General features: G+C 43.3%; 1 pseudogene; it reads left to right on the forward strand.

Moving 5' to 3' along the window:
- The window catches only part of LOC132593804 (uncharacterized), a 102,973-nt pseudogene extending 80,961 nt beyond the window's left edge, over window positions 1-22,012 (forward strand).
- Window positions 22,013-23,013: the final 1,001 nt, after the last annotated feature.

Raw genomic sequence — 23,013 nt, forward strand, 5'->3', positions numbered from 1 at the left:
GCATGGCCTGCTCAAAGCACCTCGGAAACCATTTGCATTTGTGACAATCCTACCTTCGGCTCCAAAACCTTTCACTGTTCTCTCTGATAGGGTACTTTTTTTTCCAGAAACAGTTCAAAAACTTTTCTGTCTCTTTCATTTGTCATTCTTACATCTCATTTGAAAATGTGTTTTAATTGCACTTTTCTTTTGTTAATTTATATTGTAGTCGTTCTGTCTAAAACTCTGTAAGCCAGGTGGGCAGATTCATGAAAAAACTGCAAATTCCAGCACGTACCCGTGTTGTGTTGAGGACAAGTGAAAGATTGCTAGGCACGTCAGATGGTTAACGCTCTAATTTAATTTACTTCAAGCAGTTGAGCTTCAGCTGACCAGAGCCCTGCTGTGAGGAGACAAGCACAAATCAATGCCCGGGAGTTGTAGCAGCTTGGAGCCTCCCTGTCCCACCCCAGCCCTCCCCGCTCAGGGTTGATGTCTTTGGGCTCCAGGTGACAAAAGATACTGTCAGCCTGATGTTACATCTGATGTGCTACTTTTTCCCCATAGCAGAAATTAGACCTTCCCAAAGCCGTGAGACTCCCCTGTCGGAAGATGAATGGAAGGTGTTAGTGTGACGGGAAACACAGGGACTCGAGCCAGCGTCCCACTCTGGGTGTATGGAGACCGGGGTGTCGCTGGACCAATCCCTCTCAGCAAGGACAGCCCAGAGCAGCTGTTCCTTCCCAGACAGGAAGATACGTTTCAGGTGGGCAGCATTGACCATCCTGTTGGTTTTATGAACATTTCAAAGGAATTTCTGTAACACAGAGGGTGTGATTGTGTGTGTGTCCTATATAAAGTAAATCTCCGGTCCATTAGAATCCCCGTGAATGATGCTAATGCCTATTGTAATTATGAAAGGAAGCATTTTTTCCCCTACATATCTTATATTAGCCAAGTTGTAGAAGAAAATTGCTTTCTTTAAAAACAGCTCATGTTAAGCCATTAGTTTGAAACTCTCCCCATAAACTATCAACCTCAACTCAAATTTTAGCCAGATTATTAGCCATTTAGAGATTGTTCTGATGATGAAAACCCTTCTTTTATATGCTTGCATATACTCTTAGATGTTGCTCTGCTGACCTGTGTGGGTGTGAAATCATTTTCTTGACATCTTCAGAGGCTATTTTTTGAGGTTCTGCCAATGCTCATTTGAATATCTCTCTCCTTAGCATCAGAGAACACTGAGCTGCATTGTTTTGAGAATTTTGAGAATCGCTGGTTGCTTCCCCCAGTTCCTCAGGGCTTTGGACAAGTACATTCCACTTCGCTGATTCACCGCACTCCCACGGGGTGAAAGCTAAACAGGTCTGTGGTGCATTGGTCAAGGGCAGTTTTTCTCCCTGGGGAATGTTCCTTTGTGTCCTAAGACTAGACAGAGAATAGGGAATGATTGCGGTCAACTCAAGTCACCAGGAAGCCAAGGCTGCTTAGGCTGTAGTACATGGCCATCACTAATACTTACGTAGTTTATAGATTTTCAGACCTGAACCTGGCATTCTTCTTTTGCAACCATTGGGTTTTCAGTCAAGACTGCAGTCATGAAGGAGCACTTTGGACCAGTTCACAGGCAGTCGTACCTTATACAACACGTGCATTTCAAAAGATTATTTGAAGATGATTGTTTAGAATTCAATATGCATGTGTTACGGCTAGATCCCTGGGCAACCCCACAAAAGTCTATTACCGAGAGTGTACTTTGTGGTGTATGTATTTAATGTGCTGGTAAATCCTGTCAAGGTTTTCCTGGGAAGGTTCACCCAGGGTCCTGTCTTGGAGCGGATGGCGTGGATTCTCAGTCTTGATTACACATTGGAATCATCTGGGGAGCTTTAAAAACCACCAGAGCCTCCTTGTTTTACCTCCAGACATTCCAATTCTAGGGTGCAGCCTGGGCGCTGAGGTGTTTAGAAGCTTCCCAAATGATTGTAAAGTGCAGCCAGGGTCGAGAATCCCAGTTGCAGCATTCGACTGCAGATCAGGTGAGCTGGATCAGAGCCCTAGCTTTCTGTGTAGTCACTGTGTGACCTTGAATGTGTCCCTTATTTTCTCCAGGCCAGGATTATATTTACATATAGAATGGAGGAAATGATAGCTGTTTTTTCCCTAAATTCCAAGCTAGTCTGATGACAAAAAGAGACAATGTATATACATTAAAAAAATCCTATGGACATATAGGGAATGTAGTCAATTGGTTAAGAACAGAGGTCTTGGAGGTATAGAGACCAGTTTCGAATCCAGATGGGACACTCATTAGTTCTGTGTGACCTTGAGCAGATTGCTTATTCTCACTAGTCTTGGATTTCCTTCCTAGTAAAGAGGGGGAGGTGGGTAATAATTCTACTTATTTAAAAGGCTCGTGAGGTTTGAAGACTGTCTGGGAATGTGTGTGATGGGCAGTGCCCCTGGGAGGTGGGTATCAATTACAGTTGCCGAGGACTCTCTCCTGGCCAGTGGCACCAGCATATGTTCCTATTGGCTGTGAAGTGAGAGCAGGACTTACCCAGCTCTAAGCTACTACCTCAACTGCAGAGGTTAGGGATGGGTACAAAAGTCCCCAGGAGTTTAGGGCCTTGTGGACCCTCGGCCAACAGCATGGGCATCACCTGGGAGCTTGTGAGACATCCAGGCTCTTGGGTCCCACACCAGACAGACTGAATCAAAATCTGCATTTTAACAGGATCCCCAGGTAATCTGTGTAGACACTAATGGTTTTCTGCATCCCTTACTTTCTTTTAATATTTTTTATTGAAGTATAGTTGATTTACAATATTGTGTTAGTTTCAGGTGTACAGCATAGTAATTCAGTATTTTTGCAGATTATACTCCATCATAGGTCATTATAAGATGATGGGTATAATTCCCTGTTCTATGCAACATATCCTTGTTGATTATGTACTTTCTATATGGTAGTGTGTATCTGTTAATCCCTTACCACTAATCTGTCCCTCCTCCTTCCCTCTCCCTTTGGTAACCACTGCTTTGTTTTCTGTCTGTGAGTCTGCTCCTGTCTTGCATATATATTCATTTGTATTATGTTTTAGATTCCACATATAAGTGATGTTGTATGGTATTTGTCTTTCTCTGTATGACTTATTTCACTTATTTAAGTTATTAAATAATAAGGTGGTGTATTGCCCTTTTGAATCCTCACAGTCCAATGGCCTAGACATATCTTACTATAGTGAAAATGTCTGCTTATAAATCTACCCCCCTCACTAGACTAGAAATTTCTCTGAGTTAGGAACTATGCCATCACCTTCATCTTTGTATACCTGTGGCCTTGCACATTTCCTACATTATATGTTAAATAAACATTAATTTAGTTGAACTGAAAATTGTATGCAACAGGCATTATGTCCATTCAACCCATAAAGAAACTGAGGACCAGAGATGTAAAACAACCTATTTTACCCAGATCACAGCGTCCAAGATACCAACGGAGCCCAAAGTGATTCCAAAGCCAGTTCTCCACAATGCCACCTGGATAACAGATAGTCTTGGATCATGTCAGACACTAAGCAGGTGCACATGCTGTGTGTGCAAGTTTGTTTCTCTTCCTTGAGCTTTAAACATCTATGTCTTAGCCTATGAGTCTAACTGAGAGGATTTTCAGAGTAGAAGGAAGTTCTAGACTCACTGGTACTTTTTCTTAAGCTTGTAGAAATAGCTATATTTAACTTTGATGAAAATTGGGTTTTTTTTCTTCTTAAAATAAGAGCCCATCTTTCTGTCATTGGAACTGAGCTCAGAAGACGTTGGCTTCCAGTGAGACTGCGGTAGTCAGAGGACTGAGCATATGCATGCTCTTACCCTGTTCTTTCAGCTGACTCCTTCTGCATATTTTTTTTGTCAAGCCTCATGATATTTCTGTCTCATATTCTGTGTCTGTGGTGCCCACTGATAGCTTCTCGGGAGGGCTTAATCTGTAGACTCTGCAAGGGTCCCTGAGAGCTATTCAGCTACGAGGAGCAAAGAATGCATTTCGTTAAGAAGAGAAAGAATTTTTTAACGTGCTTAACTTAAAACAGTCTTCTCATTTTTTCTTTGCATTTCATTCAGGTTGAAATAAGAAGCGTTGGTAAGATATATAAGGATAGGACATGATGGAACCGAGTGGAGCTTACAGAGGGTAATGTTTTTTCTTTTGTGCTTCATAGTTATTCCATTATGAAAAGAAATAAGCAGGATTATTAAAGCAATGAGAAAGATAACATATTACTCTAGTTGTGCAAAATGTGAACAAAATTTTGTAGATATTACACTTCAGATACATATGGTTCATCTTCGAGAGTTTTTTAAAAGTAGCATTTTAATTGTATTTGCAAAGGCAATGTGCGTTCATGGGAGATCTGAAGAATACAGTGAAGTATAAGAATGAAAGTAAGTAGTTATTCATTGATCATCAGGTGACCACTGGAGTGGTTCTTTTTCTTCAAATCCTTTTTCTATGAGTCTCTCTCACGAACTCTGTCTCCCTAAACACACAGACACACACACACACACACACACACACACCCCAAACATGTAAATGTTATATGTATGGAAGAACATATATTGTCTATGTACACTTACACATATCTTGCCCTTTTATGAAATGGAATCATGCTATGTGTGCACTTTGGAATCCTACCTCAACAGTAACAGTAATAGCAATACCGATAATCATAAGTGTTTGCTGAGTGCTTAGCATATACCAGCTGCCTTACAAATACTATCATATTTCTGTTGCCTAACAGCTACTCTTTGATTTAGGTGCCATTGATATTCCTATTTTATAGATAAGAAAACTGAGGCTCAATAAAGTTAAATAATTTGAAATAAAGTAATTTGAACCAAAGTCACTTAAAAATGGTTTTACCGTATTTTGGGCTCTGGGGACTGAGCTCTTAAGCACCATCACGGGCCTCAAGTTTGTTTTCAGAAATAGAGAGCAGTTAAATTCTGAGAAGCCATGAGATTTCTGTATGGAAGCAGTAATTATTGTAGGGTCAGATAACATGGTTTGAATCATAGAACATCTCTGCTTTCTAGCTTTAAATGCCGAGTCTGTCACTGATTCCTTTACAGGAATGTTATATGTTATTTAAAATTTTTTAAGGTTTAAAACTTTGAAAACCACTGACAGAATCTAGAAAATTTATCATTTTTCCATTTAAAAGTTTCTTGGCCTTATCTGTGATTTTTAACCTTGTGTGTTTGGTCATATAATGAAAGTAAATGAGAAAATGTTAAATTTGCTGAAATGTTTATTGTAGCATTTCTTAGCACATAACTAATACTATAATGAAAACTGGCATTCTTACCATATAGGAGCAGGTAAATATGTTCCAGTGAGTTAGGCAAGAAGTATTTTCCGAGCACCTAATATATGACTTGCGTTGTGCTAAGTGCTGGTGAGAACGGGAGAAAACCATATGGAGGCTTTAACGTTTTTCTAGTCAGAAGCTTTGCATGGTTTCAAAGCAGAGACAAAAAGTGACCTTTTAAGAAGAAGATGCGAAACCCATAGAACCTGCAAAATTTAGCAAAATTACCAATTCTGTACTTGTGAATTACTGGGAAAGACAAGTCAGAACATCTCAGAAAAGACCTGCCCGTTTGTCAAGTTGGCCTGTAGTTGCTAGCATGACTTGTGCTTTCTCTGGGGCCCTGGAATGAGAAGGGTGTTCTGGGTTACAGCAACATCACTGTGCAGTGATCCTCCAGCTGGAGGGGAAAGCATCCCTGGGCAGGGGGCAGGGGCGCTGAGGGGAGGCAGGACTCCAACCCTGGCCAGGCCTCTGCACGCACAAGAGGCTCCCAGTAAATAGTTCCGTGGTGAAACACTGAGTTTTCATTCCTCTCTTGGAGATCTGCAATGCATGTTGATATGGCTGAGGCTCTGAGATGCCCTGGAGTAAAAAAAATCTCACAGCATTTCCAAACTAAATGCACCATCAGACCATATTTTGCAGGTAGAATCTATTAATATCCCTTGAAATGAATATAGAGTATCATGCATTACTATAGAGGTTTGAGGTATTTGGGGGCCAATCGAGGAAAAACACATGACCAGAAGAACAGCAGCAGTAGCACACCCGAGCTTCTTGTGTGAGGCCTCGCCAGGTTTGCACATGGGTGTGTCCCTCATAGCAGGAGTCTGTTCCTCCTCAGAAAGGGCAGAGGGCACAGGAGCTCCCGGGGAGAGGAAGATCTGGGGAGGGGGGTTTATACGTCTAGATGACGTCTCTCAGCAGCACAGTGGGGCGTCTCTGTGTCCCCGAGCTCCAAAGGACAGCAGATAGGGGCCTTATAACTGCAAGGCCCTATTTTCTCAAGGTAGGAGCTGTTGGGTGAGGTTTTTGTGGGGTATGCAAAGCAGGCAGACTGTAAATTGCTACAGATTTGCTTGTTGGAGCTATTTTTTTTTTTTTTTTATTGTGGAGAAAATCATTTGGGCTGTTTTAAAGTTATGAAAGTTGAGTTTGCTGCCAGTGGGTTTTTGAGCTAATGGGTCTCTGTCTGCAGTGAAGAAATAATCAACCTATGGGCCAGTATACAGAGGTTACCTTTGACTCATTTATATAACAATTCCACACTGCGAAATGTGACAAGTTTATATGAATCCAATCATAGTTAATAATATGTAGGGGTTTATAATTTATATGATTTGGAAAATGACTAGCTAATGTCTAATCCACTCTTTTGAGCTCTCCAGGCCTGTGGAGAGCTCTAGGAGAGGTGATCAAAATGATCCTAAGGGACCATCTTTAACCTGGAAACAGCGCGGTGAATTATTGGGTTGCGATGGTATATCCAAGAGAAAATGATGGACTCACCACATGTCTGGCTTAGCCATTGCAGTGATACAAAATTAGATTCAACCATGGTTTCTGCTTTCAGTCTGCATGGAGAAAGAAGATCCAGTAGCAAGCATGCACAGAGTAGGGGCAGTTAAATGCTGAATTGTATGTTCAGGCCCTAGTCGCAGTAGGTTTCCAGTAAGAGGTACCCGTGTACCCTGGAGGAACTGGGAAGGTTTGTGGACAAGGAGGTGTGAACAAGGGCAGAGCAGGGAGACGTGGGGAGAGGAAGGCTGCTCGGAGATGGCCTGCTTCAGTTATCAGTGCTGCACATGCGTTATCATGAAATATTACACAATTACAAGCGTAAAATGACTTGTCCCCCCACGAGGGAAAGTGAAGCTGAAGTAGTTTCCTCATGTTTGAACGGTGCTTTAATAGCCTAGAGTTTGTCAGACACAATTTGCTTGAGCTTGTTTAGGTAGAGTCAGTGGATAAATGCATTGACTTAAGGACCTTCCATCACCACGTCTTGCATTCCTAGAAAGGAATCTGTCTGTGACCAACATCTTCTGTTGATAATTACCCTCCAGCCATTATATCCTTTCTCAGTATTTCACAACTGCACGGGAAGTTCATGTCTGTGCAATAACAAGCTTTAGTCATCTCTATTCCTTGCCCAGAGGAGCAATGCAGTGATGTTTACATCTTCTACATATTTTTCTTAATCAATATTTCCCTTTTCTTCCAGGACACCACCCCCCCACCGCGGCTTTTTTTTTTTTTTTTAACTAGGACTAGCATAGTCCTACTTAAATTAGCTCTACATTTTAGGACAGAGCAGGACCAAGATAATTTCCCTTTTATATTTCAATATGCCTGGGTGGGAGGAAGAGAGCAACAGATCTCTCTGTTCTGGACTTCGTTGCTCAAGTTAATAGTAACGCAGCCGCATAAAGGCGTGTATAATTGCACTCACACTCCAGGTACTCCAACAGGTTGTGCTGGAGCCCCCATGATGTAGAAGGGGTTCTGCCAGGAGTTCAAGCGTGCCAGCATGACTAAGACGCAGCTCTTGTCTTCGATGAGTTCATTCCACAGTTAATCCGACTATAAACCAGGTTGTGGTTTAGTTCTCCTCAGAGTTTTAATTTTAATAGTCATATATCCAAGGCAATGCCTATCTCACTACATCTTTCTTCCAGAAGACTTATTGAAGGAGCTCATTGATTTCTGCCATTCTCTCAAGTTCTGAGCAGAAATGGTGGGTAACCTGACTGAGGTGTTATAACCTCAGTGTTGGATTCTGATGTGTTAATTCAGGCCTTGTAAGTAGTACTTTGTGGCTGTTCCAGTGAGCTATTTTTGGGACATGTATGTACTCGGTTGAAATTTCTTAAAGTAATCCAGGAATTTTAGGTTTCTGAGAAAGCAGGAGTGAGTTTTCATGGTAATGTTTTCTTGTAAAACGACTAATTTTTGCTGCTGTAAATCAGCAGGGGGAGCTCAGCAGATGAACTTTAGTTTCTACTGAAGCCACTCCTAAAATTCTCTCTATTCATTCAGAAAATTAAAACAAATGCTGAAGACTTCATATTATAAAGACACTGCTCTTCCTTAAGCATTTTATTTAGTTGTTTGTCTTAAAGGGGAAATGAATGTATGTTTCCATGAAAAAATACTTTTGGAAACTCACCCTTTTATTCCTCACACCCATCCCAACAGAAGATGGCTTTGAACCTTAATACCTCTGTATTTTTTTTCTCAGCCATACTGACTTTTTGTAATGCTCACATCTGGCAACTTTGTCTCAGAGCTAAAGCAACAGTCAGGGCTTCTGGTTTTTTCAGTAGAGAAGTATACTGAGGATGCTGTGGTCTGAGAGCCAAAAGGAAATACTGTTTCCAAAAACAGAACGGTGGGTTCTATATAGATCAAAGGCTACCTTTTGTGGACTCAGAAAATCTATAAAGTCTGCCATTATTAGGATATGTGCTGTGAGGGTTTTTCCCCCATTGATAACGATGAACTGTTTACAGCCAACAGTTTCTTGTGATGAGCAACGAGAACACTTACCGGACATTACTGTTCGGGGGAACCAGTGCTTCTAACACGTGTTTGTTGGAATTATTCCTAGTATCCCAAGTTGAAATGGGTGAAAACATGCTCTTTTGCTTAGCATTTAGATTTTCAGGAGGGAATACCTGCCCCATTTCGTGACGCTCTGGCAGTGTGGGGTCTAGTGGTAGATTTTTATGTCATTCAAAGTTTGAGAGTTTTCCTTGATCATAATTTAGGTACCTCTTTGGAGGTCTGACTTGCTATTTCAGTCACAGTAATAACACATTAATACAGTTGTGCTAGCTAGCTTCCAAAATACTGATATAAATTATTAATCCAAGTCACTGAATTGATTCCAGGTAACCGATAGCTTGGAGCCCAAATAAAATGGCTCTAACTGAACACTGTCATATAGTAATTAACTTTGAATATTGAACAAAGGAGAGGGGCAGTCCAAGATGGTGGCACAGGAAGATCCTAAACTCATCTCCTCTCACAGACACACCACATCTCCAGCTGCATTTCAGAGGAACAATCCCCTCTGAAAAAACCCTGAAAACTAGCTGAACTGCTCCTCCACAACAAAGGATAAAAGGGCACATCAGGCCGGATAGGAGAGGCAGAGATGCAGGTAGCCAACAACCCTACGCCCAGCGTGGCATCCCTCGATAGGGATGGACTCACAAGTCCGGAGCTTCTCCCAGAGGACCTTCTCCTAGACCTGCACGGGAGAGATGAGCCCCCAAGACATCTGGCTTAGGAAACAAACGGGGCTGGTTCTCCTTTCAAAGGGCTTACATGTGATCTCTTTTGCCCAGGACCCAGCACAAAAGCAGCAGTTTGAAAAGCACCTAGGCTATATGTGAGGGGGATTCATTTGCTAATCTTAAAGCATCTACTGGAGGGGCAGGGGACGACTGGGACTCTCCAGGGACAATGGTGCTGATGGACACGGTTTTTGAACTCTCCCTCTACCCTGCTGGCATAGGCGGGAGAGTGCAGACATGGCACCTTCCTGAGCCCTGCTGAGGCCTGCAGGGGCAAGTGGCCATGGCACTGTCCTGCTGCCACGAAGAAGCAGGCAGACACTCTTACCACTCGCGGTTGGGGCTGGTGAACACACACACACACACACACACACACATCACAGCATCCTCCTGATTCTTTGCTAAAGTGGATGGGCACCCACAGACTAGGTATTTTCCTGCTGCCTTGCTGAAGCCGGGAGTGTATCCCTCCCCCCGTGCTCTCCAGCTGCCTTGCTGGGGCTGGCAGGTACATGCATTCCACATGGAGGACAGCCCTTGATTACCTGGCCCTGGCGGCCAAGGGTGTTGCATTCCTGCACTCCACAGGATTGTAACAACTGGAAAGACGGTTCTTGGGAGGCTCCACTCCCAGGGCACTGCCCAGACAGCAGACTGAAACAGCCCCCCAACTCTTCCTGTGAAAGAGGCCTGTTTACTGGTTCAGGAGCTTCAGCCTGAGGGACAGGCTTCAGGTCTGTGCACATCCAGAGGCTGCAGACGTGCTCTCAGGGAGCATAAGCAGGGAGACACCATCCTTGCTAAGTCCTTAGGCCTCACTACACTGTGACAAAACCTCCCAGAAAGGAGCTTGTACACTCAGCCACGGGATACTTCATGCTCTCCTGGTCTGGAGGCCAGCAGGAGTTATGATTGTGACCCAATAGGACTAAATATATTTGCATACTTTAAAAGCTGCTGCCTCAGGGTTTGGCTTCCAATCACCTAAAACTAGGTGCTAAATGAGATCACTCCACCTGGAACACTGACACGTCTTGGCATACCCTCAACAACAGGGACCATGAATAAACCAGGCTACTTAGACAATCACACAGGTTTGAGAGACAACCAAGAGCTAGTGCAAGCTCGAACAATAAGGTCCATCACCTACACAAGGCCACTCCTTCAAGACTGGAAAGGTGGCTCTTTCACCTAATACATAGACAAAAACACAGAGAATCAGGCAAAATGAGGAAACGAATATGTTCTAAATGAAAGAACAAGATAAAAACTCAGAAGAAGACCTTAATGAAATGGAGGTCAGTAACCTACCTAATAAAAAATTCAAAGTAATTGTCAAAAACATGCTCACTGACCTTGGAAAAAGAATTGATGAACATGGTGAGAACTTCAATAAAAAAACAGAAAACATAAAGTATCGAACAGAAGTCACAGCGCTTAAGGATACAATAACTGAACTAAAAAAATGCATTAAAGGGGTTCAACAGCAGGTTGGATGAGGTAAAAAAATGAATCAGTGAGTTGGCAGACAAAGCAATGAAACTCACTCAAACAGAGAGGCAAAAAGAAAAAAGAATTTTAAGAAGTGAAGATAGCTGGATGTATGGGACAACATCAAGCAGGATAGCATTAACACTATAGGGGTCCCAGAAGAAGAGGGAAAAAGGGACAGAATACTTATTTGAAGAAATAGTGGTTGAAAACTACTCTAACCTGGGGAAGGAAACAGACATTCAGGTCCGGGAAGACCGAGAGTTCCAAATAAGATGAACCCAAAGAGATCCACACCAAGATACACTATAATTAAAATGTCAAAAGTTAAAGATAGTGAGAAAATCTTAAAAGCAATGAGAGAAAAACAACTTGTTATGCACAAGGGAAATCCCATAAGGCTATCAGCAGATATTTCAGCAGAAATTTTTGGGGCCAGAAGGGAGTGACATGATATATTCAAAGTGCTGAAAGGAAAAAAAACTTCCAACCAAGAATACTCTATCTGGCAAAGTTATTCAGAATAGAAAGAGAGATAGAGTTTTCCAGACACAAAAACTAAAGGAGTTCATCACCACTAAACTGGCTTTATAAGAAATGTTAAAGGGATATCTTTAAGCTGAAAACAAATGACACTAGTTAATAACAAGAAAACATATGAAAGTAAAATCTCACTGGTAAAGGTAAATATATAATAAAGACAGTGGGTTAATCACTGATAAAGCTAGTATGAATGTTGAAAGACATAAGTTGTAAAATTAACGAAAACTACAATAATTAAGGGGTATATAAAATTAAAATGTGACATTAAAATGTCACATAAAATGTCGAGTGGGGGAGTAAAAATGCAGAGTTTTGAAGTGAGTTCAAATTTCAGTTGCGAACTAGCTTAAAATAGACTCTTATATACATAGGATGTTATATGTGAACATCACAGTAACCACAAAGCAAAAACCTATAGGAGAAACACAAAAGAAAATGAGAAAGGAATCTAAATATAATACTAAAGAAAGTCATCCAACCATAAGGAAAGACAAAAAAGAGAAGAACAAAGAGGAACTACAAAAATAGCCAGAAAAAAATTAACAAAATGGCAATAAGTACATACCTATCAATAATTACTTTAAATGTAAATGGACTAAATTCTCTAATCAGAAGACATAGAGTGGCTGAAAAGGTAAAAAACCAAGACTCATTTATATGCTGCATACAAGAGATTCATTTCAGATATTAGGACACACACAGACTGAAAGTGAAGGGATGGAAAAAGATAGTCCACGCAAAAGAAATGAAAAGAAAGCTGAGGTACCTGTATTCATAACAGACAAAACAGACTTTAAAACGAAGATTGTAAGAAAAGACAAGGAAGTGCATTATATAATGATAAAGTGTTCAATTCACCGAGAAGATACAACGCTTGTAAATATATGTCTACCCAAAATAGGAGCACCAAAATATATAAAGCAAATATTAAGACCTGAAGGGAGAAACTGACAGCAGTGCAGTAATAGTAGGGGACTTTAACACTCCATGTACATCAATGGGTAAATGATCCAGGCAGAAAATCAAGAAGGAAAAGTCGGCCTTAAGTGACACATTAGTTCAGATAGACTTTATAAATGTGTACAGAACATTCTACCCCAAATCAGCAGCATACACATTCCTCTCAAGTGCACATGGGACATTCTCTAGGGTAGATCACATGTTAGTCCACAAAACAAGTCTCAATAAATTTAAGAATGAAATCATATCAAGCATTTTTTTCCAACCACAATCGTATGAAGCAAGAAATCTGAGAAAGAGACAAAGCCTGGAGAGCTTTGGAGGCTTGGCTGAGTCACGCAGAGTTAGTAGCTTTCGAGGCCAGAGCCCCTCCTCCTGACCCTTGGCCCGGTACTCTCTCCAAGTGTCTGGGCTGTCTCTGTAGCGTGTGCTACATGTGACCTGGATAAATTGGCTCACTTGGAATAGGAACTCTCTGGAAACTTCTTGATTCTTCTGAGCCTTTGAATTGAAATGAGATGTAGGTTTTCGTGTATTTGTTATTATTTTAAAATTAGTACTACTTGATGTGAGCTCTAGGCAGCCTTGAGATTAGCTAAACTAGGTAAGAGATTGCTTTCTTTCTTTATTTTTTGAAGTTTTAAGGCATCTTGTAAATATTTCCAGGTCCTTTTCATTTTCAGTTACTTCTTCACTTCAGGATTCTAGAAAGAACCACAAAAGAGAAAGAGCAAATTCTGAAATGCAGTAAGAAAAAGATTTGTTTCTGAGGATTTTCTAGTTCAGTGAATAGCAGGCAGCACCAGCTTCCTCTTCTCACAACATCTCCAGTCAAGTGTTTAATCTCGAAAGACTCCAGAAGTTCATAGAAACGTTCTAAAAGTTGTGCCAGTTCATTTGAACCAAAGATAAATTCATGCATTTAATAGTTCCTCAGTCAGTTGCAATTACCATACTTGATCCTCTTTGTATAGTCCTTGTAACAAATAGAGTATTATCATAAGGAACAGACCAGAAATAAGGAGACTTAGAAGCAGGCTTTGACTTCGTATCTGATTTGCAACAATGCTTGGAGTGTTCTCTGAGAACATGTTTAAGCCTTACTCTCTTTTCATTTTTCCAACTGCAGAAAGAAAGCACCAACACTGGCATTAGTACTTGCACCTCCGTCCCTATTACCAGATCTTGTAGAACACCATAAGCACTTTAAGTGCCCAACAAATGTGTTGGTGACTAGTTGCCTTTATTATTCATGTTTTTTAAGAATCATCGGACAAATTGAATACATAATAGAAGTAGAAGTATTTTTTTGTTTTATATTTACAACAAAGGTGTGTGATATTTCAGACTAGGATTCCTCAAAGTATTTTCCTCAGCTTTTCTCATCCTAATACATTCTGTATTTTATATCCAGTGTCCAGCAGACAACTAGCCTCAAGAATGTGTTTGTTGACTTTGACTATATATCGTTTCTCTTCCAAGAAAATATAAGATTGAATTTAGGATTAAATAATACACGTGAAGAGTGTTTCATAAAACAAAGTAGAATAGAAATATAGGTGGTGGTAATTGTTGTTGGTTAGTAACTGCATTTAGTCTGAGTCCTCACAGGCAGGAAATGAAGATGTGAGCCTGGGCCAGGGAGGAGGCCTTTACATCATTTTAAACTTTAAGCATCACCTACAGTAATAACGTCACCCTTGCCAATAAAATACTGATCATGAAATATCCTCCTATGTCATACATAAAAGAACAGCTTTTTTTTTTTTTTTTTTTTAAAGCTTTCATTTGTCTTTTTGAAAAAGCTATTTGCTTTTTTGGAGCATTTGCTCATAGTGTAAAAATGCCCATTTATAATTAAAATGAATGATTGAAAGATCAAAAATCTCTCCATAGATACAGCAAGTCCAGATTAGAGGAATTCTCATACAATGATTTTTATTGTAGCGTGGCCCATGAATCTGGGTTCCGTCTGTATGAACTCCCAGGTGATTAATTTCCTTGTTTCTCTCCCCTTTGCTTTGTCAGTAGTGAGATACCTTGCTGACATCCGTAACTGGGCAACTGAAGGAAGCAGAAACGGAGGCCGAAGTATCCCTGTGTCTCTGTGGGACACTGTGTCTCAGAGGTAAGATTCTGGTCTATGACTGCTGTACAAATCCAGCATGCCAGTGAAACTTCAAAGAGGACAGGTGTGTCTGCACAGATAACCTTCCCATGTTCTTAGCAATCTCTCCAAAGGTGGCCATACGTGATTGAAAGTTGACAAGGGCTTGACACCCTTCAAGTTTTTGTTTTAGAACATCTTCAGCACAAGTTTTCCTGACCCGACTTCCTAATGTGCTTTGTTTTAGAAGTTTTTCTTGAAAGAAAAATGGGACACACTATACTAGCAATGAATAATAGAACAAAGAAAAAGACATTAAAAATTAGTGAGGGTGTAAGTAAAAGAAAAAAATGAGATTATATCAGGGAAAAATATATGTGAACATACCCTGTCAGGACTGGGAAGTACAAAGCCTTATTCTAAAAGGTCAAGTCATAGAAGGGCCATTATAGGATATTTCTCAGAATAACGCAGCACCCTTTCTTTAAGACATCTTGAACGGAGCCAAATACATTATTCTCACACCTTAAAGCCCTTCATATTCCCTTTTGTCCTTTATATACACATATGAGTCTTTCTATATAGTTGATGTTTGAGGAGTTGCAGTGATGTATATAATCAACCCAGTTAATTTTTAATGTTATTTTGTTGTGTATAGAAAAAAAAAGTACAATTTGGGGTCTGAGATTAAGAATAGGGATTATCTACAGCATGAGTACATTTTTAAGCAAGAAGACTCCCGAACCAGTTTGAGAGTGCTGTTTTTCAGACTGTTTTGTACTTGTAGTTTATGAAATATTTTGAAACATCAGAGCTCTTAAAGCTCACCTAAAGCTTTTATTTGTCACTGCAGGTAACACAGCTTTCATCACAGTGAGGGAAAACAACAAAATTATGCCTCATTTTTGCTGTTACAAGTGAATTATTAATTTTGAGCAGAAACAAAGTTTTAGATGCCATGATATTATTATTAATATTACACCAAGTGATCAGTGAAGCTATCCTGGCTTTCATTCCCAGGCGCTTTGACCCTCCCACTTGGTGGTGGTTGGTGAAGGCGCCGTCTCTCCTGGCCGCCTGCTGGTGGCTCGGCCCGCGCGGCATGGTGTGGGATTACCAACTAAGGTTTTGCAAGTGAAACGTCTGCATGGTGAATCGTCTTCAGTTCATCATCGTGTACAGCACCTCCCAGAGAGTGGGAAGGGTGTATTATAGATTGAAAACAATCCAGTGTATAAAAAGAGTAAACAGTGTAGGTTTAGTGGCATGTTCTATAGTTTAGAGTCAGAGATGTAACTGCTTTTCTTCCCTAGTTCATTTTAGAGTTCTCTATTATCTTCTTCAATGGATGGAATGTAATGGAAATGCCAAATGGTTTCAAGAGTTCTGCTGCAAGAAACTGTGGCAACGATCTTGTAGTTAATTGCCAGGATGATTCCACACGAACCACAGCTCACATCCTTAGCCACATCCTTCCCATTTTGATCATTTGTGACGTCAGGCAGGAACACATAAGGAAAAGGCTATTCATTTTTCTAAACCGAAGGGCCAGCACTGTCCTAATGTCTCTCCATGGGTTTATCTCTTCTGCTCATGTCCTCCCTATTTGCCCCTCAGAGGTGACCCTGTAGCCCTTTCCGTCCATGTCCTTAGGGCCTTGGGCTGGTTGTTGTCGTTTTCTCTGCAAAGTGTACAGCTGTGTAGTCAACAGGCAGCCACACACATAATAGACCTAGTTTAGTTCTGTCTTCAAAACTAAAGATACTTGAAGAAAAAAGAGGAAACAGGAGAGCTGGTTCAGGCAATCTTTCTTGACCTTGAGGTATCCTCATTCAGATTTGCTTCGAAGCAGAACGTGAAGACCAGGGTAGTTGATCTGGGAGGGGATCCCAGTGTGACCTGAAGAGAATGGAGAAAAGCCCGAGAAGAGACAGTACTGAGCTGTGGCTACTGGGACTCCTTGCTAGAGAATTTCAGAGAAACCCTGTGGACACCCCTCAACGCTGCCCCACCGGCGAAACCCTCAGGAGAAGAAGCCGTGAGCTGTAGGGTGTGAGATGGAGAGCTGTCAGCACGCCTGCACTATGGACCCACAAATGGCCCCAAGGACAAGGCTGGGGCCCAGTCGTATCTACCACCACAGGTGACGTGTATCAGGAAATGTCCCTTTTGAAGCACACTGGGGGTGCAGGAGAGTGACAGCGGGACTGTACAGGGACACCAGGAACACACACAGTCACAATTTGGTGACCAAAATATCACAGGACTAGTGATGGTTTGGGTTTGGCCTAAACAGGAGAAGATTTCCATCAACAACACGGAACAACAGTTGATGCCAGGTAGTGTGTCTTCAAATATGAAATTGAAACGTACTCTAGTGCCCGTGCAGGCAGCTGCTTAGACAGCCTGTGCCACAAGAAAATACAAGTGGTACTGGATTTGCACTTTTACCGCAAAGTAGTGAAACCGTAGTTAATATTCAGCTGTCACTTCTGGGAATGTCGCAGACTTAATTAAATTCCTGACCCTTTCCTCAGATGATCTTCAGGTGGTCTGTTCTCAGCAGGAGTCTGTGAGGAAGTGACGTGTGAGTTCTTTCTCTTCCAACCAGCGTAGCACCTACGTTAGGTCCTGCGTCTCTGGAAACCTCAGTGAGTTTTTGCCATGATAAAATGAAGGTTCCAAGATGCTCTTTCACAACAAACCCGACGATGTGCTTCACATTATTTACAGAAGAAGGTGTTCGAGAAGGTTTATTGGGGAGAGAAAGGAGGGAGAGAAGGAAGGAAGGAAGGAAAGAGAGGAGGGAGGGAGAGAAAGGAATTTGTTCCTCTGTGCTTCAAGGAGAATCAGCATTCATGGAAAGTAAGTGTGCTATCAGGCCCCCACGGTCGCCAGCCTGATCATCTAGCAAACTGCGTCCCGGGGGCAGGAATCTAAGCAAGAGAAGAGCGCCAAACTGGAGGCCTTTGTGTTAGGGTTTGTTTCTTGGTTACACTGGACACGACCACAGTGGAGGAGATAAAACTCCAGGAGAGAAAAAAGCATAGCTAGAAATACATCTTTAATAGATAAAAAAGTAGTTTGCTTATTTTTCTTCCCTTACTACCCCGTTGGATGCTAGCTGTAGTAGCATCTCTGCCGAAGTATTGTGCTGCTCTCGGCACCCCTCGGGCTGTTATTATTGCCCCCATTCGTCTTGTGCTGGACTCACGCTATCTCTGTGGGGTTTTCTCTGCCTCCTGCACTGGGTGGATACATTTCAAGTGGAAGCAGTGTCGCCTGGAAAACTGCAGAAGGCGCTGTGGCGCTGTGAGGCCAGTGACAAGTCTCAGGGCTGGTGCTGCAAGTTGGTGGTGGCCAGGGAGCCAGGGCTGCGTCCGCGTCCACCTTCTCCTGTGAAACGTAGTGCTGTCCCCGTGCCGCCTCAGAAGATGGAACTGCAGTGTGTGTGAGTGCGTTTGTGTGTTTAGGTGCATGGATTTGTGTCGTTTCCTCAATATTCCACATCACGCATCACTCATCGAGTGTTTCAGTAAATAATCTATTGCTAAGCATCGTAAGGAAATCTTATCTTGTAATTTCTTATTATTTCGACTCGCTCTAAGTCACAAAAGGACCAAAAGTTTCACACTGGAAATTACTGCCTACAACGTGAGAATATTTGTTTAAATCTTGGTCCCTTTACGTTACTAAAATGGTAGCGTTCTAACAATTTCATATCGAATTAAGCAAGGAGACTTTTAGAGGGAACTCTCAGAACATGAGAAAGACAAAGATGGAAACCTAGATAACTCGGGCTTTCCCGCAGGCCTCATAAGGAACAGACCGCAAGCACCTCCCTCCATTTCTGATCTGACCCTACAGCCTTGAGGTTAAGCTTTGCTCTCTAGATCCCTTCCTTTCTCAAGAAAACCCAGCTTCAGCTGGCCAGGGCCAGGAGGGGACCCAGACCCAAGACAGGACAGGTTTCTCCATGAAAACCCAATCTACTGTGGACATGGAGTGAGAATCCTGGAGCTCTGTTCTGAGATTGTGGACCCTCAGTGTTGGGGACAGCCTTATCTTTCCAGATAAAGACAGATTATCTTTCCAAATAGATAATCAACCAGGAAATGAGGCACAGACGGGGCACTGGAAAATTCAAGGGGGCAGATTTGGAGATGCCAAAGCCACTACAACTTTAATTACTAAGCAAAAAGCGGGTAAAAAACAATGAGTCAGTTCAACTAAAAATACTCACCATATACCACCAAGAACTACAAACGCAGAGGTGATTGGCGGGGCTGCAGTGAATGGAGCAGCGAATGGCGCAGTGGGAACCACGGCAGGCTCGCCCGCCTGTTCCTCGCCTGGCCGGCGTTAATTGCAGTCGGTCGCTTTCTCAGAGTTCCCGCTGAATTCATCCCGCTTCCTCCGTTGCCACTTCCTCCACCCTAATCAGCGTCCTTGTGTCTCAGCCTGGGTCGGAGCCATCCTCTGATCGTCCTGGCTCTTCCTGCGCCCCTCGACCCCGCTCACGGCCTCCACGCCGACTGTGCTTATCGTACTGATCTTCATTCGGACTCAAGCTTGTCTTTTCCTCTTTCATTCTTCCTTTGCTCTATTATGACTTTCATTCTCTAGCATTATATTATATAGTTTTGCCCTAAATTTTTTCAAGAAAAAGCGTGGGGGGGAGATCCTGTTCCTAACGCAGTGTTTTAATTACATCATCCTCCTGTTCAAAAATCTGTATTAATCCCCATTGCCTACCAAAACCAAAACCAAACCTCATGATCTTTCCATTCAAGGCTTTATACCAACTGACTCCATTGCTTTCCCCTCCAGTCTGTTGCTGTAATTGTCCTCTTGCAGGATCTCAGTGAAGTCAGACCACCTGACTTCACCTCTTTGCTTCCGTCCCGCGGAGCGCGCTATTCTTCGCCCAGGTCGCCCTTCCTTGCTCTGCTCTGAGTGTCCTGACCCCGCCCACCCTTTAGTTCCCACTCGGAGTCCGCCCGCTCGCATGAGCGAATTGGCCCGATTAGCAACAGTGTCTCTCTCCTCCCGTGCTTACTCAGAGCTCAGCGCAGACGCCCCCGGCTGCTGAGTGGCAAGTGCGCGGAAGAGGCTTCAGCATCACAGCCCCGCCCACTCCCACCCCAGCACCGGGCCTCCTGGGGGCTGGGGGCAGCTGCATTTATTCCCCACGGCAGAGGAGCTAGGGAGTGATTCATCTAGGGTTTTCTTTTCAGGTTCCTAGGTTCTGACAAACGTTATCACATTAACTCAGCTGATTTATTTAGTTTTATGTTTGTTTTTATTTTTTATTGAAATACAGTTGATTTACAATGTTGTGTTAGTTTCAGGCTTACAGAAAGTGATTCAGTTATACATATATATAAATATATATATTCTTTTTTAACATTCTCTTCCATTATAGGTTATTACAATTTATTGAGTAGAGTTCCCTGTGCTATACAGTAGGTCCTTATTGGTTATCTATTTTATATATAGCAGTGTGTATAATTTAATTCCAGACTCCTAATTTATCCCTCCTCCCCCCCTCCCCTTTGGTAACTATGAGTTTGTTTTCTATGTCTGTGAGTCTGTTTCTCTTTCGTGTGTAAGTTCATCTGTATCACTTTTTTAGATTCCACACGTGAGCGATATCATGTGCTATTTGTCTTTCTCTGGTTTACTTCACTTCGCGTGATAATCCCTAGGTCCATCCACGTTACAGCTGATTTCTTTCCAACGTGAAATCTCCCGGAGATAGTTTGGATCCGTTCATCACACTGCCGTGCCTGCACCACCGCCAGCCCCTCCCGCTCCCATCACCTCCTGCATCCCCTCAGCGCGTGTCTGTACTGTGCCAGCATGGCCTCGACTAGAAGGAAGACACCGAAGTACTAGCTTAACTTAGTTTCAATGGGTTGTAGCTGAAACAATTTTAATTATAAAATACGTTAAGTGACCAAATGTCATATAACAGGTACGCACTGTCCTGGCGTAACAAATGCTGCTCTGATGTTCTGCCCGTCGCGGTAGGTCCCGAAGAAACGGCAGCCGGTGCCCACTCACACAGCACCTGATGAAGAGAGTGAGCTGCAGCCCCCCTTCCCTCCCACCTGCAGACGCGGAGACAAGGCAGGTCCCACTTGCTTAGAGAAGCAGAAGAGCAGCGGCACCAGGGATAGCTCTCAGGCTGAGCCGACCCCTTCTACAACAGCAGCGGACTGCCCGGACCCGCTCGCGGTTGCCTCTGTGCCCCCAGAGCCTTCTCTCTGCGCGTGAAAGGTCCAGGACAGCTACCCCGGAGGCAGGTGCCAGCCTAGAAGGCTGCGCCGACAGCTGAGGAGACGGGCGCTGGGGGGGGACCTGGACCACCTGCCTCCTGTCACACCTTGGGCGGTGGGGGGCAGAGGGGCCAAGCTGGGCTGCGGGGTGCGCTCGTTGTGGGAATGAGATCTGGGGCGCTGGCAGCAGAGGCGCACATCAGCGGGGGGAAAGGAAAGGCAATCTCAGTCGTGCTCCCGGAAGCGTCCGCACGGACAAGAATGTACAGCACAGCTGAACTGAGGCAGAGAGAAAGCCCACCAACGTTTCGTTCCTTTTCCTAACTGAAGGGGGGAAGAGGCTTGGCTGAAATACAAGGCCCGGCGACCGGGCGAGGACTCTTGTGCACCGCAGACGCCTCCTGCGAGGATTCGCATCTCCTCTTCAACTGAACACCCACGTCCTATGGCTTTATTTCTGTACCTGAAGATTTTATTTTTCTGCCTTTTCTGCAAAAATAGAGTATACGGCAGTGAATTTCTACCATTTACACATAAGATTTAGCTATTTGAGGTTTGGAGCAAGCAAAATTTGCATTTGCATGGGGCGGACATTCAACTGACTATGAACTGAAGTAAATCTTATTTACTCTTCGTATTAGTCGCCTATGAATGCTGTGACAAAACACTATACACTTGGCGGCTTAAAGCAGAACTGTGTCCTCTGACAGTTCTGGAGGCCAGGAGGCTGAAATCTAGGTAGGCCGGGCCCTGAAGTCTCTGGGGTGCTCCCTTCTAGCGCCGCTGCTGGTTGGGTGCGGCCCACAGTCCTTGGTGCTCCTGGGCTTGCAGCTGCCTCGCTCCAGCCTCTGCCTCTGTCGCCGCAGCCTCTCCTCCTATTCTGAGGAGGACCCAGAGCTGGGGGCTGACCCTGCATCTGAATCAGTTACATCTACAAAGAGCCGTTTCCACATGTGGCCGCGTTCTGAGCGCACGTGAATCTGGGGGGGCACTGTTTGAGTGGACCCCCCAGTGTATTACCCACTGCAAGTTCATTAGCATTGAATTAGGTATCTCTAGACTTTTCTGTTTGTCATCAAACTTGTGGTATTGTGTACTCGTGCCTGTGTATGTATGTGTGTGTGTGTAGACCTTTAATGAAATCATTTAAAAGAAGTTGGTATCTACCTTTAAATAGCAACAGTCTCATTTATGAATATATTCATTAACCCACTTGACCTAGAAGAGTCTAGATTCACACACAGTAGCAAAGTTCTTCAGCTTCAGGACGAGGCAGCTTCCCAGCGTCTCCTTCCATTCCTCCCGACTGGTCTGGGAAGTGGCATTGACGTGAGTGGGTGCGAGCAGGTTATCTGAAATAAAGGGCCTACTGTGGGCAGCTCTAAATGGGAGGAGACTTATGGATGAAGGAACTGAAAAGTTAAATACAGATAAATGATACCTAAAACAGCTGCCTGGCTGGACTTGTCAGGGCACAGCAGAACGACCAGCTTTGTCTTCACAAAACCAAATCATGGTCAGATTCATGGTCAGATACGTGGGGTGACCCCAAGGCGTTTTGCCCTAAGGAGGGAGGACGGGCAGCTGCACAGTTGTCCCCAGGGCTGAGGTTGCAGCCAACACTTGTAAAGCACTGCTAGTCAGGAGGCTTTTTTTTTTTTTTTCCTTGAGGAAGGTTGAGATCATTTCCTTTTTGTAAAAATGGAAGGAAAGAAGACTTAAGAAGGTGTCCTCTATGGACGGCATAGACCACCAGCAAGTCTTGGATGCTTTCCGAAGGTGAATGCCACCACCCCCCCGCTCCAGGCCACGCCCCCTCAGTGCCTTCTTACTAATGTTGGAAAGAGGGTCTGTTGCGCCATTAGCCATATAAGAGGACTCACCTCCCCGCAGGCCGGCGAGGCAAGCGTTCGAGCAGAGGCGGGTAGGACGGCCTCCTCCCGGCCCCCTCGGGATCCCTCTCTGTCCTGGAGGCGGCC

The sequence above is a fragment of the Globicephala melas genome, chromosome 17 (assembly GCF_963455315.2).
Source record: "Globicephala melas chromosome 17, mGloMel1.2, whole genome shotgun sequence".
NCBI classification, from domain to species: Eukaryota; Metazoa; Chordata; class Mammalia; order Artiodactyla; family Delphinidae; genus Globicephala; species Globicephala melas.